The following is a 13,609-nucleotide window of genomic DNA, read 5'->3' as shown; positions in this document are numbered from 1 at the left end:
TTTTCTGCGGCAGTAATAGGCATTGTGGTTGATTATTTATTAAAGAATTCAATTGATAATCATAACAACATGTAAGACTATTTAATTCTGAATATAACAAAGAATGCTTAAACCGACTAACATCGGTTAGTAACTGCAAGTCCTGAAAATGTTTTAATTTTACGGTAAATTATTTTAATTTATTTCACTGTTATGTTTCAGTTAATAAATCTACAAACACATTAAAATAACACGAAGTAAATGACAAGTAACCTATTGACATAGCCTTTCTAAATTATAGAAAAACTGGGCACACAATGTTAACGTGTGTCTACGTTGTTTAAATTTAATGAATTTGAATTCGTTTAACCACAATATTTATCTTGAATTTATCTGTGACCTCAGCTCAGATTACTGCCGCGGCAGATTACGTCATAAAGAGAATAAACTGACACTTTTCAAAGTCTGTGATTACAGCGCCACTCAGCGGTAAAAGGCAGCAAATACACATCCCAATTTTGCCGCCGCGGGAACGGCGGCGGTAAAAGTCTTATTCTGGTTGTCCACCATCTGTAGCAACCATATTGCAACATATAGAAGCCATATTATAGCTCCAAAACATCGTACAGACATGGTTGTTGGCTCGTATGCAATCATGTACAACACACTAGCAACCGCGTGGCGAGTTTTGCCACTGCAAGCACCACTTCACATTTTCTTCAGGAAATGTACATTCTAGTTTCTGTCTATTCTTTCTTTCTTTCTTCCTTTCTACCTACTTTTTCCTTATTTTTCTTTATTTCTGTCTATCCTTTCTTTCTTTCTAACTAATCTTTCTTTCTCTCTCTCTCTTTCTTTCTAACTAATTTTATTTTTCTTTCTTTCTAACTAATCTTTCTTTTTTCTTTCTTTCTTTCTAGCTAATCTTTTTTTTCTTTCTTTCTTTCAAACTAATCTTTCTTTCTTTCTTTCTTTCTTTCTTTCTTTCTTTCTTTCTTTCTTTCTTTCTTTCTACCTAATCTTTTTTCTTTCTTTCTTTCTTTCTTTCTTTCTTTCTTTCTTTCTTTCTTTCTTTCTTTCTCTCTACCTAATCTTTCTTTCTTTCTAACTAATCAGTCTTTCTTTCTTTCATTCTACCTAATCTATTTTTCTTTCTTTCATTCTTTCTTACTTTCTACATAACCCTTTCTTTCTTTCTTTCTTTCTTTCTTTCTTTCTTTCTTTCTTTCTTTATTTCTTTCTTTCTACCTAATCTATTTTTATTTCTTTCATTCTTTCTTACTTTCTACATAACCCTTTCTTTCTTTCATTCTTTCTTACTTTCTACATAACCCTTTCTTTCTTTCTTTCTACCTAATCTTTTTCTTTCTTTCTACCTAATCTTTTTCTTTCTTTTTTCTTTCATTCTTTCTTTCTAACTAATCTCTTTCTTTCTTTCTTTCTTTCTTTCTAACTAATCTTGATCTATCCATCCAACCATCTATGGTCATGTTAAAACATGGTAAATCATGCTAGCAATGTGGTAAACCATACTAGAAACATGGTAAATCATGGTAAATCATGGTAAACCATGCTAGAACAGTTTAAAACTTTTTCAAACTTTCTGGCTAGGCTTTTTCAAGCCAACTTAAAGTTTGTCTATGAACTTTACCATCTAGTTATTATTATTCTTTTTCTTACCCAAAATTTTTCAACTCTAACTCCTCCTAGAGCTTTAACTCTACAAACTCCAAACTCAGGTCAGACCTTCAGACTATTCTGACTTAGTGTGCTATATCTTTTCAGACTGATTTGACTTTCAGTTTTCTTAAAAATTAATATTAAAAATCATAAAAAACCCATTAACTTTCATTGCAGACTGCTCAAATTGAGCCAAGACTACGGTGGCCCATTAGTGCACAAACCAAAAACTCAAATTTAAACTCACTGAAGCCCTAGCCTCAATTAAACTACCATTCTAAATCTATCTATCTATCTATATATCTATCTATCTAAAAACTGTATCTATCTATCTATCTATCTATCTTCAAACTATTTCTATCTATCTATCTATCTATCTTCAAACTATTTCTATCTATCTATCTATCTATCTATCTATAAACTGTTTTTATCTATCTATCTTCAAACTGTTTTTATCTATCTCTAACTAATCTATCTTTCTTTCTAACTAATCTATCTATCTTTCTAACTAATCCATCTTTCTTTCTTTCTTTCTTTCTTTCTTTCTTTCTAACTAATCTATCTATCATTCTTTCTAACTAATCTATCTATCATTCTTTCTAACTAATCTATATTTTTCTTTCTTTCTAACCAATATGTCTTTCTAACTAATCTATCTTTCTTTCTTTCTAACTAATCTTTCTTTCTTTCTTTCTAACTAATCTTTCTTTCTTTCTTTCTTTCTTTCTTTCTTTCTTTCTTACTAATCTATCTATCTACCTATCTATCTTCCTTTCTGTCTTTCTTTATTTCTAACTAATCTTTCTTTCTTTCCCTCTAGCTAATCTTTCTTTCTTTCTTTCTTTCTTTCTTTCTTTCTTTCTTTCTTTCTTTCTTTTCTATCTTTCTTTCTAACTAATATTTCTGTCTACCTAATCTTTCTTTCTTTCTTTCTTTCTTTCTTTCTTTCTTTCTTTCTTTCTTTCTTTCTTTCTTTCTTTCTTTCTTTCTTTCTTTCTTTCTTTCTTTCTACCTAATCTTTCTTTCTTTCTACCTAATCTTTCTTTCTTTCTAACTAATATTTCTTTCTTTCTAACTAATATTTCTTTCTACCTAATCTTTCTTTCTTTCTAACTAATATTTCTTTCTACCTAATCTTTCTGTCTAACTAATCTTTTTCATTCTTTCTTTCAAACTAATCTTTTTCTTTCTTTCTTTCAAACTAATCTTTCTTTCTTTCTTTCTAATTAATCTTTATTTTTCTTTCTTTCTTTCTTTCTTTCTTTCTTTCTTTCTTTCTTTCTTTCTTTCTTTCTTTCTTTCTTTCTTTCTTTCTACCTAATCTTAATTTCTACCTAATCTTTCTTTCTAACTTTTTTCTTTCTTTCTTTCAAACTAATCTTTCTTTCTTTCTTTCTTTCTTTCTTTCTTTCTTTCTTTCTTTCTTTCTTTCTAACTTTTCTTTCAAACTAATCTTTCTTTTTCTTTCTTTCTTTCTTTCTTTCTTTCTTTCTTTCTTTCTTTCTTTCTTTCTTTCTTTCTTTCTACATACTCTTTCTTTCTGTCTATCCTTTCTTCCTTTCTTTCTTTCTTTCTTTCTTTCTTTCTACGTACTCTTTCTTTCTTTCTACGTAATCTTTCTTTCTAACTTTTCTTTCTTTCTAACTTTCTTTCTAACTAATCTTTTTCCTTCTTTCTTTCTAACTAATCTTTCTTTCTTTCTTTTTTCTTTCCTTCTAACTTTTCTTCCTTTCTAACTAATCTTTCTTTCTTTCTAATCTTTCTTTCTTTCTTTCTTTCTTTCTTTCTTTCTTTCTTTCTTTTTTTCTTTTTTTCTAACCAATCAATCTTTCTTTCTAACTAACTAAGCCATCTTTCTTTCTTTCTAACTAATCCATCTTTCTTTCTTTCTCTTTCTTTTTCTTTATAACCAATCAATCTTTCTTTCTAACTAACTAAGCCATCTTTCTTTCTTTCTAACTAATCCATCTTTCTTTCTTTCTTTCAAACCTTATCTATCTATCTATCTATCTATCTATCTATCTATCTATCTATTAGGGTTGTAACGGTTCACAAAATTCACGGTTCGGTTCGATACGATACACTTGTGTCACGGTTCGGTACGGTTCGGTTCGGTACGTTTTCCATACAGCAAAAATAAATAAATGCCAGAGAAATTTCCTTGAATTAATTTTTTATTATTATTGTTTCATTTATTAAAACTAACATCATAAAGTATGATTTTTTTTTTTTTTTTTTTTTTTACTGAGCAATAATGGAGCTATAGGCCTACTTGACTCTTCTTATGAGCATATAAAACAAAACAGCTCCTTGGACAAAATTAAATGTAATATTGTAGTAGTAGGCTATTACAAAGGTTTATTTTAGTTCAGATTAACATTTGAGGGCAGCAATTGTATTCATAATGTCAAAATAAAACCGACGTAATGTTACTTGAAAGCATTATAGCCCACTATTCCTGACAAACTTCCATGGTTGCAGTTAGTGTTACTACAGTAAATCCATTCCACGGTGAATGTTGCTGATCTGTGGACACCGGCCAGTTCATTCATGGCACGATGTTTCTTCCTGGTTTCCACGTCAGTGCTGTTTGAACCGTTAATAACAGAGAAATGTGCATGTTTCTCACTAGATCTCGCAGCGATGTTATTACTTCAGTGGCGAATTCAAAAAGCATTTGAAATTCAAATGCTTTCTTTACTGGTCTGGATCTCTTAGCGCTGTGTGGTAGTGTTGCTTGATCAGGCTCGCGCATTTGACCTGTGAAGCGAGTCCCGCTTCACAGGTCAAAACTGATAAACGGTCCACACAAACACAATAAGAGTAGCTCAGTTTCGTTCCTTACATTGCGTTTGCCAGTTGATGTTGTGGTCGCGCCAGCCTCTATGAGCGCGCTTGCCACCCGCGACGCGTCTTCATTTGAAATGACGAAATTTTGGTCGGCAGAAAAAATGGTCCAGCGAACCGTTCGGTACGTAATGCGTACCGAAAACCGAACCGAAAGCCTCGTACCGAACGGTTCGATACGAATACGCGTATCGTTACACCCCTACTATCTATCTATCTATCTATCTATCTATCTATCTATCTATCTATCTATCTATCTATCTATCTATCATCTATAAACCATTTCTATCTATCTATCTGTCTATCTGTCTATCTATCTATCTATCTATCTTCAAACCTTATCTATCTATCTATCTATCTATCTTTTTAACTAATCTATCTTTCTTTCTTTTTAACTAATCTTTCTTTCTTTCTGACAAATCTAACTCTTTCTTTCTTTCTTTCTTTCTTTTTAACTAATATGTTTCTAACTAATTTCTTTCTTTCTTTCTTTCTTTCTTTCTTTCTTTCTTTCTTTCTTTCTTTCTTTCTTTCTTTCTTTCTTTCTTTCTTTCTTTCTTACCAATCAATCTTTCTTTCTAACTAACTAAGCCATCTTTCTTTCTAACTAATCCATCTTTCTTTCTTTCTTTCTTTCTTTCTTTCTTTCTTTCTTTCTTTCTTTCTAACCAATCAATCTTTCTTTCTAACTAACTAAGCCCTCTTTCTTTCTTTCTAACTAATCCATCTTTCTTTCTTTCTTTCTTTCAAACCTTATCTATCTATAAACCATTTCTATCTATCTATAAACCATTTCTATCTATCTGTCTATCTATCTATCTATCTATCTTCAAACCTTATCTATCTATCTATCTATCTATCTTTTTAACTAATCTATCTTTCTTTCTTTTTAACTAATCTATCTTTCTTTCTTTTTAACTAATCTTTCTTTCTTTATGACAAATCTAACTCTTTCTTTCTCTTTCTTTCTTTCTTTCTTTCTTTCTTTCTTTCTTTCTGTCTAACTTATCTATCTATCTTTCTTTCTCTCTTTCTAACTAATCTATCTTTTTTCTTTCTTTTTAACTAATCTATCTTTGTAACTAATTTATTTTTCTTTCTTTCTTTCTTTCTTTCTTTCTTTCTTTCTTTCTTTCTTTCTTTCTTTCTGTCTAACTTATCTATCTATCTTTCTTTCTCTCTTTCTAACTAATCTATCTATCTTTCTGACTAACTTATCTTTCTTCTTTCTTACTAATCTATATATCTTTCTAACTAACTTATCTATCTTTCTTTCTTTCTTTCTTACTTATCTATCTTTCTAACTAACTTATCTATCTATCTTTCTAACTTATCTATCTTTCTTTCTTTTTAACTAATCTATCTGTATTTCAACTAATTTATCTATCTTTCTTTCTTACTAATCTATCTATCTATCTATCTATCTATCTATCTATCTATCTTTCTAACTAATCTATCTATCTTTCTAACTAAGTTATCTATCTTTCTTTCTAACTAATCTATCTATCTTTCTAACTAAATTATCTTTCTTTCTTTCTTTCTTTTAACTAATCTATCTATCTTTCTAACTAACTTATCTATCTTTCTTTATTTCTTACTAATCTATCTATCTTTCTAACTAGCTTATCTATCTTTCTTTATTTCTTGCTAATCTATCTATCTTTCTAACTATCTTATCTATCTTTCTTTCTTTCTAACTAATCTATCTATCTTTCTAACTGACTTATCTATCTTTCTTTCTTTCTAACTAATCTATCTATCTTTCTAACTATCTTATCTATCTTTCTTTCTTTCTTTTTAACTAATCTATCTATCTTTCTTCCTTACTTATCTATCTTTCTAACTAACTAACTTATCTATCTATCTTTCTTCCTTACTAATCTATCTATCTTTCTAACTAACTCATCTATCTAACTTTATTTCTTACTAATCTATCTATCTTTCTAACTATCTTATCTATCTTTCTTTCTTTCTAACTAATCTATCTATCAAACTTTAACCTACTTTAAACATCAAACTACTTTAAACTTCTTCAAACTCTCTGGTCCGGCTTTCTCAAGCCAACTTAAAGTTTGTCTCAACAAACTTTTTTTTTCTAGTTTCATTTTACTTTCTTTTGACTCTAGCCCAACTTAATACATTTGCCAGAATTTACATGTATTTTCAAACAACCACATTTTATATCTGTCTTTTGCCCACATCAGAGAATTTAGACATTACAAATTTCCACTCAGATTGTGTCTCTGTCGCACTGGCCGTTTCAGCCACAGCACACACCAGATTCAGATAAGCGAACTGTTTCAGCCAATCACAAGCTTATCTTTTGAAAGCAAAACATCAGCTCCTAGTTCTTTCATGGTCAACACTATTCTTCCACGTTCAAAACACTAACAAACTGTTTGTTTAATCAGATGCCTTTCTACACATTTTACATTTAGCAACTGTAATCCAGTAATACTGCTTCTGCTTATTTTATCTTTAAAAAAATAAGAATTTATTCTAGTTCTCAATAACGTTTCACATTTTATCTCAATTTTAGTTGTCAAGTTCTCAATTACTTCAATGTTTTGTCTAGGAGTTTATCAATCTGCAATTAGGATTTACACTAACTTTAAAGAGGCTATCACTCTCCGCTTAATGCATCTTTTCCAGTTATCATTGTAAATCATCCGTGAGACTTTTTAAAGTGTTCCATTAAAACACAATCATCCTTTTCTGGATAAGTCTAAATCTGAAGATAATTCTAAAACTCTGTATTTAATTAAATGTTTCTGAAGATCGTGTCATATGACTTTATTTTGATTAGACTCTAAAATGCAAACTGATGTTTGTCATCTTCTAAGCATCTATTCAGTCTATTGTCTCTATTGTTTTGTGGTGCAAACGAGCCCCATTCAGTCTCAGTCTCCCCTGCACACATTCACACCTCTCCGGCCTGGTTATGGCTCTAAATATGCTTTTCTTTTGTCTGCATTATAATTACTAACGACTGGCTATTCACGCTGTTTCAATCCCTAATTTATTTCATCAAAGTTCTCACTTCACATTTGAAACTGTATCAAAAGCCCTTCTTGAAAAAAAGAAACATTTTAGTAAGCATTCCTATTTAAATTTTTTCATAAAAATAACAGCTAGGTGGCAGGTGCATCTTGGGCTAGGTAGCATGTTAGCTTAGCACACCATCAAGACATGAAATTTTTTAGATTAAAACCATGTTTTTGCTCCAAACTAACTTTATAACGCAAGTTGAGTGTTTTACATAACCTTCTGTGATCTGATTTGGCTTCGGATAAATTTTTTTTATTTTATAGTATTCTGCACAATTATAAAGTCTATATCGATTAGCATTACATTATAAAAATAATCTATTATTATGAAAATACCTGACATGGCTCGAAGAATACAGATAAATCAAATATCGTTGCAATCATGTTTATTGTCTCCAAAACATCTTTATCTGCATGTTACAGCGATCTCTGTTTATGTCAGGGAGTTCCTGGAATGTCACATGACATGGCTCTTCTTCATGTGTTCCATATATTGACTAAATGTGCATAGGGCGCCCTCAGACTGCCAGTGTGTATTGAAAACACAGTACATCAGAGTATCCAGCACTCATAATGATTACATCGGCACATTTGGGTATAAATTCAATAAACATTATTCCTCTCTGTAGAAATCTGACATAAACCTATGAGAATCGATCAATATTTCTCCAAATCTGCAAATTTTTGAGCTAAAAGCCCTGAGGGACGTTGTTTTGTGAAGCGCTTTCATGACGAAACTCATACAGGAGTTTTTTTCTGAATGGGAGTGGCTGATGCTCATAATTCATATTAACCCTCTGGGGTCTGAGGTGTTTTCTGGCCCTGGAGGTGTTCTGACATGCTCTGACATTTGTGCTTATTTCTGTTACTTGTGACATTTTCATGGCTAAAGTCTGATTACACTGAAGGTCATGAAACCCATACTGATTATTTCTTCACACAACTTTTGAAAATTGTATCTAGAATATTTGCTTCAAAACTATGTGAAAATCATCCTGACTGCTCATTCAGATAAGACCATATATTGATTTAAAATTTGTAAGACGTGTTTTGTGTAAGAAAGCTTTATGCGAGTAGACGTAAACACATCCTGAATATGTATGGCTTTTCACACCTGAGAAAGACAAAGACCCTCCCCTAATGGCCCTATTAGGAGCTATCAGGCCCTATCATTATGAGCAACCTTGCACAAAGAATCAGGAGATTTAAAAAAACAATGGCTTTTTGATTGTTTGGATTTATTTACAACACAACATAATCCAAAGATACACAACAAATGACAAAAAAGCACACTATTGAAAACAATGATCCAAAGACCTTTGTGCCATTCCTAAAAACATTGTACGTATGTAGTATCTTTCATTTCCAATGTGTTTGATTTTCACTTTACCATGTTCATGTACAGAGACTCATGTGAATGTTGAAGTCAGCAGATCTCATCACTGGCATCTGGTCCCTGTAAAAAAATGTTTAAAAAAATGTAAACAAAAACCTGTGAACATGCTGGTATCAAGAGAAACTATAGGGCTGCACGATTTTGGGAATAGATTTTAGATTTTTCTGGTTAAAATTGCTTTTTAAAATTCACAGAATACACACACACACAAATGTTTCCAACAATATATAATGAACACCAGGTTTGTTGTGCCTTGTAGGCATAAGCTACGCGCGGTGCTGCATAAAATAATAATAATAACAATAAACCTATAGCAGCGTATAAAATGTTAAAAAGGAACACTTCAGTAACAACTACGCTAGAGAAAAATATATTGATTATCATATGTTACTTCAAATGTTTTCATTCGTTATGATGTTATGAAATGAGATTGGAGTAAAAACATGAAGCCTATTGTTTGGTGTGTTTTGCTTTTCAAACGTACAGCACGTTTTGAATATGAAACATTCAAACGCACAGCGCGCTCCAAAATATGAAACATTCAAACGCACAGCGTGCTCCAAAATATGAAACATTATGGTTACCATATTATACATATCTACGTTTGAGCAGATATCCACAAACACAGTATTTAACAGTAAACACGGGTCTAAATATTATAATATTCACCATATATCTAGCAACAGTTCAACTGCAATGTGAAGTTTATGCGACAATAACATTAATTAATATAATTAAGAATTTCTTACCTTACATCTTGTCTTCAAATCGCGTTCTTCTTCTGAGGTAAATCCAATGTAAGCTCACGGCGTGTCTTCCAAACTCGATGAAAAGCAGAGAACTGCTGAAGTTTGGTGCTTTGTTTTGAGGTAACGAGCACGTTCGTGTGACGCGTGGACGATTTGCATGTCAGTCTCTTTTGTGCGTGTGGGCGTGGTCAAATTAAAAATAATGACCAAGGGTTTGAGAAACTGGACATCTTGTTGGTTTTATACAAATTACTTAAACAGAGAATATTTGTTTTCAGTTTGAATCTGATCATTTAAAAGTACACTTTTAAATATTTATAAAGATATATGGCTCATAAATGTGTGACAAGTATTCGCTGAGTTTTGTTTCAGTTTAGAGACGTGCTCAAGAAAAAAAGTTCACAGAGACGGAGAGGCAGAAAGCATACCCTGTTTATTTTCTTTATTTTACAAAACCACAATGTTTTGATTTGATTGTAAGTGGACACATACAGAAGTAGACATCTCACAGATTCTTTTTTTCATAATTCTTTTTTTCTGTATGACCATAAATGACGGAGTAATTTAAAGGGTTAGTTCACCCAAAAATGAAAATTCTGTCAGTAATTACTCACCCTCATGTTGTTCCAACCGCGTAAGACCTTCGTTCATCTTCGGAACACAAATTAAGATATTTTTGATGAAATCTGAGAGCTGATAACTTCTCCGTAGGCTGCTAGGTGGCCCAAACTTGCTGGCCCAGAAAAGTTATTAAAGAGATCGTTAATATAGTCCAAGTGACTACAGTGGCTCAATCTTAAAGGACAAGTTCGGTATTTTACACTTAGAGCCCTGTTTACAGATCGTATCTGATGAAATAGAACGGTTAAGATTAAAATTTGGACACATGCTCCTGTCCCGAGAATTTTAGGTTTATTTCGCTTTTGTGGACCTATTTTGCCAAACGCGTCACACCCGTGATTCTTCCGTTGAGAGCTTGAATAATAGACACTCCAGCCCAGTTGGTGGCGATAATGCACCTTTGCCAATTGCAAGCAAACCACGGGCATTTCATTGAATACACAGAAGAAACAGAAGAAGAAGCGGCGGAGTAATACCGTAAAGGTGCTGCGGTCTCACAGCGCGTCCTATTAAGTCAATGGAGTTGGACAAAAACTACGATAAAACCTGTTGGAATGCATCTTTTTCAGCGATTTTTGATGGAACATAAAAGTGAACACCCCCTGACCACTCGGTGAGTTTCACGTCTTTGTAAACGAAAGTTTAATGTGTTTTTAGGACGGAATCATTCAGTGCATATAGACAACCATTGTGGGGGTGGGGGGGGGAAGCGAAATAAACCTAAAATTCTCGGGACAGCAGCATGTGTCCAAATTTTAATCTTAACCGTTCTATTTCATCAGATACGATCTGTAAACAGGGCTTTAAGTGTAAAATACCGAACTTGTCCTTTAAGTATATCAAGCGGCGAGAATACTTTTTGTGCGCAAAAACAAACAAAAATAACGACTTTATTCCACTATTCATTTCCTTCTCTCTGGGCCTCTAGTTGGTTCGCGTAGTGTTTTTGCGCTGCGCGTCACACACATGACCAGCGTCGGCCAATAGTGAGCCTACGTGGTGACGTGTAACACAGACGCGCTGCGCAAAAACACTTACAAGGCCCAGAGAGAAGGAAATGAATAGTGGAATAAAGTCGTTATTTTTGTTTGTTTTTGCGCACAAAAAGTATTCTCGTCGCTTGATATACCACTGTAGTCACTTGGACTATATTAACGATCTCTTTAATAACTTTTCTGGGCCAGCAAGTTTGGGCCACCTAGCAGCCTACGGAGAAGTGATCAGCTCTCAGATTTCATCAAAAATATCTTAATTTGTGTTCCGAAGATGAACGAAGGTCTTACGCGGTTGGAAGAACATGAGGGTGAGTAATTACTGACAGAATTTTCATTTTTGGGTGAACTAACCCTTTAAGTTTATTGTGCTACAATGTGAAGAAAATCCAGCAAAACGCGCCGGCGCCTTTGCCGACCTCAGAGGGTTAACCCTCTAGGCGCCATGGTCGAGTTTACTCGACAAGATGCGGCACTGAATAAAACAGCCGATTTTGTCAAATAGGGTGTCAAATTTCGTTCGACCTCCCCTCCACTAGATGGCAGACATGTTATACTTCATCCCCGACTCAAAAAAACGTCATGCTTCTATACAAAATCTACGAGCTAGAGCGCATTGAATCAGTGCGAACAAAAGCGGAGCTAGTGTGCGAGTGAGCCATTTTATCAGAGCAATATTGTCAACGTCAGCGAGTATTTGCAGTAGATTATTATTATTATTATATAATGACATCAATAAAGCTTACCTGCAATGAAGTGTTGGGTGTTTTATTCGCGGACCCTGATTCTGAAGGGGAATATCTGCCTTCAGAAGATGACGGTGAATCTGAAAGTGAAAGTGTAGCCCTACACCAAGCACAAACGGTGAATCCTTTGCCCAATGTAACTTTAGATGGTCCTTTTCCCAATGTCAGTGGTGGGAACAATGTTTCTCGGGGTCGGAGTGTTCATCGCTAAGTTAGCAGGCGTGTTAGTGATATGGGGAACGAGGTGGGAGATTTTTACCGCGCTAGCCATGTAACTTTGTCTTCTGACCGTGTGCCTCTCCGCAATCGCGGCGACAGTATTGTGGTGGAGACTTTGTCTAATGCCACTGGGTATGTTAGATGAGGTCGAAGTATTCATAGGACAGTTAGGGGCAACATGGAGGCAGGGTGGGGAATGACAATGACAGTAGTCCGAGCTGTGCACACTCGGCGCGCGTGCGAGGCAGATCTGGCCGCGCCCGTGCTGCCCGTAGCAGGAGCAGAGGCGGTGTGACACGGGGCAGAGGGGCTATTATGCATAGTTTATCGCAAGCTGATGGGAATGCCGGCTTTGAGTACTTGGCCAATGAGGATGAGTACCAAAGTTGGATCACACACTTTGATCAGCCAGTGGGATATCTGGGGGATAGACAACTCTCCAATGCCAATTCGCCCCTAGATTTTTTATCACTCTTTCTCTCTGATGATTTCTGGAATTTAGTTGTAAATGAGACAAATCGCTACGCCCATCAGTTTTTAGCCTCCCATCAACTCCATCCACAATCCAGATTTCATCAATGTTCTGACGTAACTGTCAGTGAAATGAAAGCCGCCTTTTCTCTGCATTTGAGTATGGGTCTGGTAGAGAAGTCAGAGTTGGAGGATTATTGGGCCGAATATTGTTGTGCCTTGCAATGAGAGGTACCACACCATGAAACACTACAAGAAATGTCACCTGGATGGATAGGGAGTCATTATCTCTACAGCAAAAGGCCTGCTACATAATTTTTAGCCATTTATTAGTGATGATTTACACTGTTGATTTACTATCTATTTCCCTGACCATTTAGTAGTGTACAATGTGTTCTTTTTTGTGTGTTCATGTCCTTGTGATGTGTGCATCTTTGTCAGCTAAAAATAAAATAAAATAAAAAATCAACAAAAAACACAAAAAAAAAAATACTAACATTGTCTCTCGTCTTGTCTCGTCATCTCAGTCATGATCTGTGCCTTGCCGTGGCGAGTGAGTTTTTGAACTAAACAGGTCTTGTCTACTTGTGTTTGTGTGTCATATGAATAATATAAATGTGCCCCATACATGGAATCAGAGTGCCTACTGTATGTAGTAAATGGAAAATCTCTACAGCAAAAGGCCAACCGCTACATGCATTCGGTTTGTTTCTACCATTTATTAGTAATGATTTACACAGTTTGTTTACTACTTACTATTTACCTGAGCATTCAGTATTGTGCAATATAGCATACAGAAGGTGAGGGACATTTTGGGGGGAAAGAAGTGCTGCATTTTATCATTTAAACATGTGACTTTTCA

The 13,609-nt window shown here is 34.0% G+C and overlaps 1 protein-coding gene and 1 long non-coding RNA gene across 4 annotated transcripts in view; one reads left to right on the top strand and one right to left on the bottom strand.

Moving 5' to 3' along the window:
• lonrf2 (LON peptidase N-terminal domain and ring finger 2) overlaps window positions 1-13,609 on the top strand; it is a 169,208-nt gene that overhangs the window by 85,962 nt on the left and 69,637 nt on the right. The window lies entirely within an intron of this gene.
• On the bottom strand, window positions 1,410-10,260 carry LOC309495646. 2 transcript variants are annotated; one of them, XR_014204751.1, is made up of 3 exons: window positions 5,907-10,260; window positions 5,094-5,241; window positions 1,410-2,212 (listed from the first exon to the last, which is right to left on the bottom strand). It is a non-coding gene; the product is annotated as an uncharacterized lncRNA (long non-coding RNA). The 2 variants fall into 2 exon arrangements; XR_014204752.1 differs by lacking the exons at window positions 1,410-2,212; window positions 5,094-5,241 and adding an exon at window positions 3,591-3,635.

This window comes from Leuciscus leuciscus, assembly GCF_965113295.1.
Source record: "Leuciscus leuciscus genome assembly, chromosome: 3".
Taxonomy (NCBI): Eukaryota; Metazoa; Chordata; class Actinopteri; order Cypriniformes; family Leuciscidae; genus Leuciscus; species Leuciscus leuciscus.
Note: the sequence above shows the minus strand (reverse complement) of the source record. Positions and strands in the feature narration are given on the sequence as shown.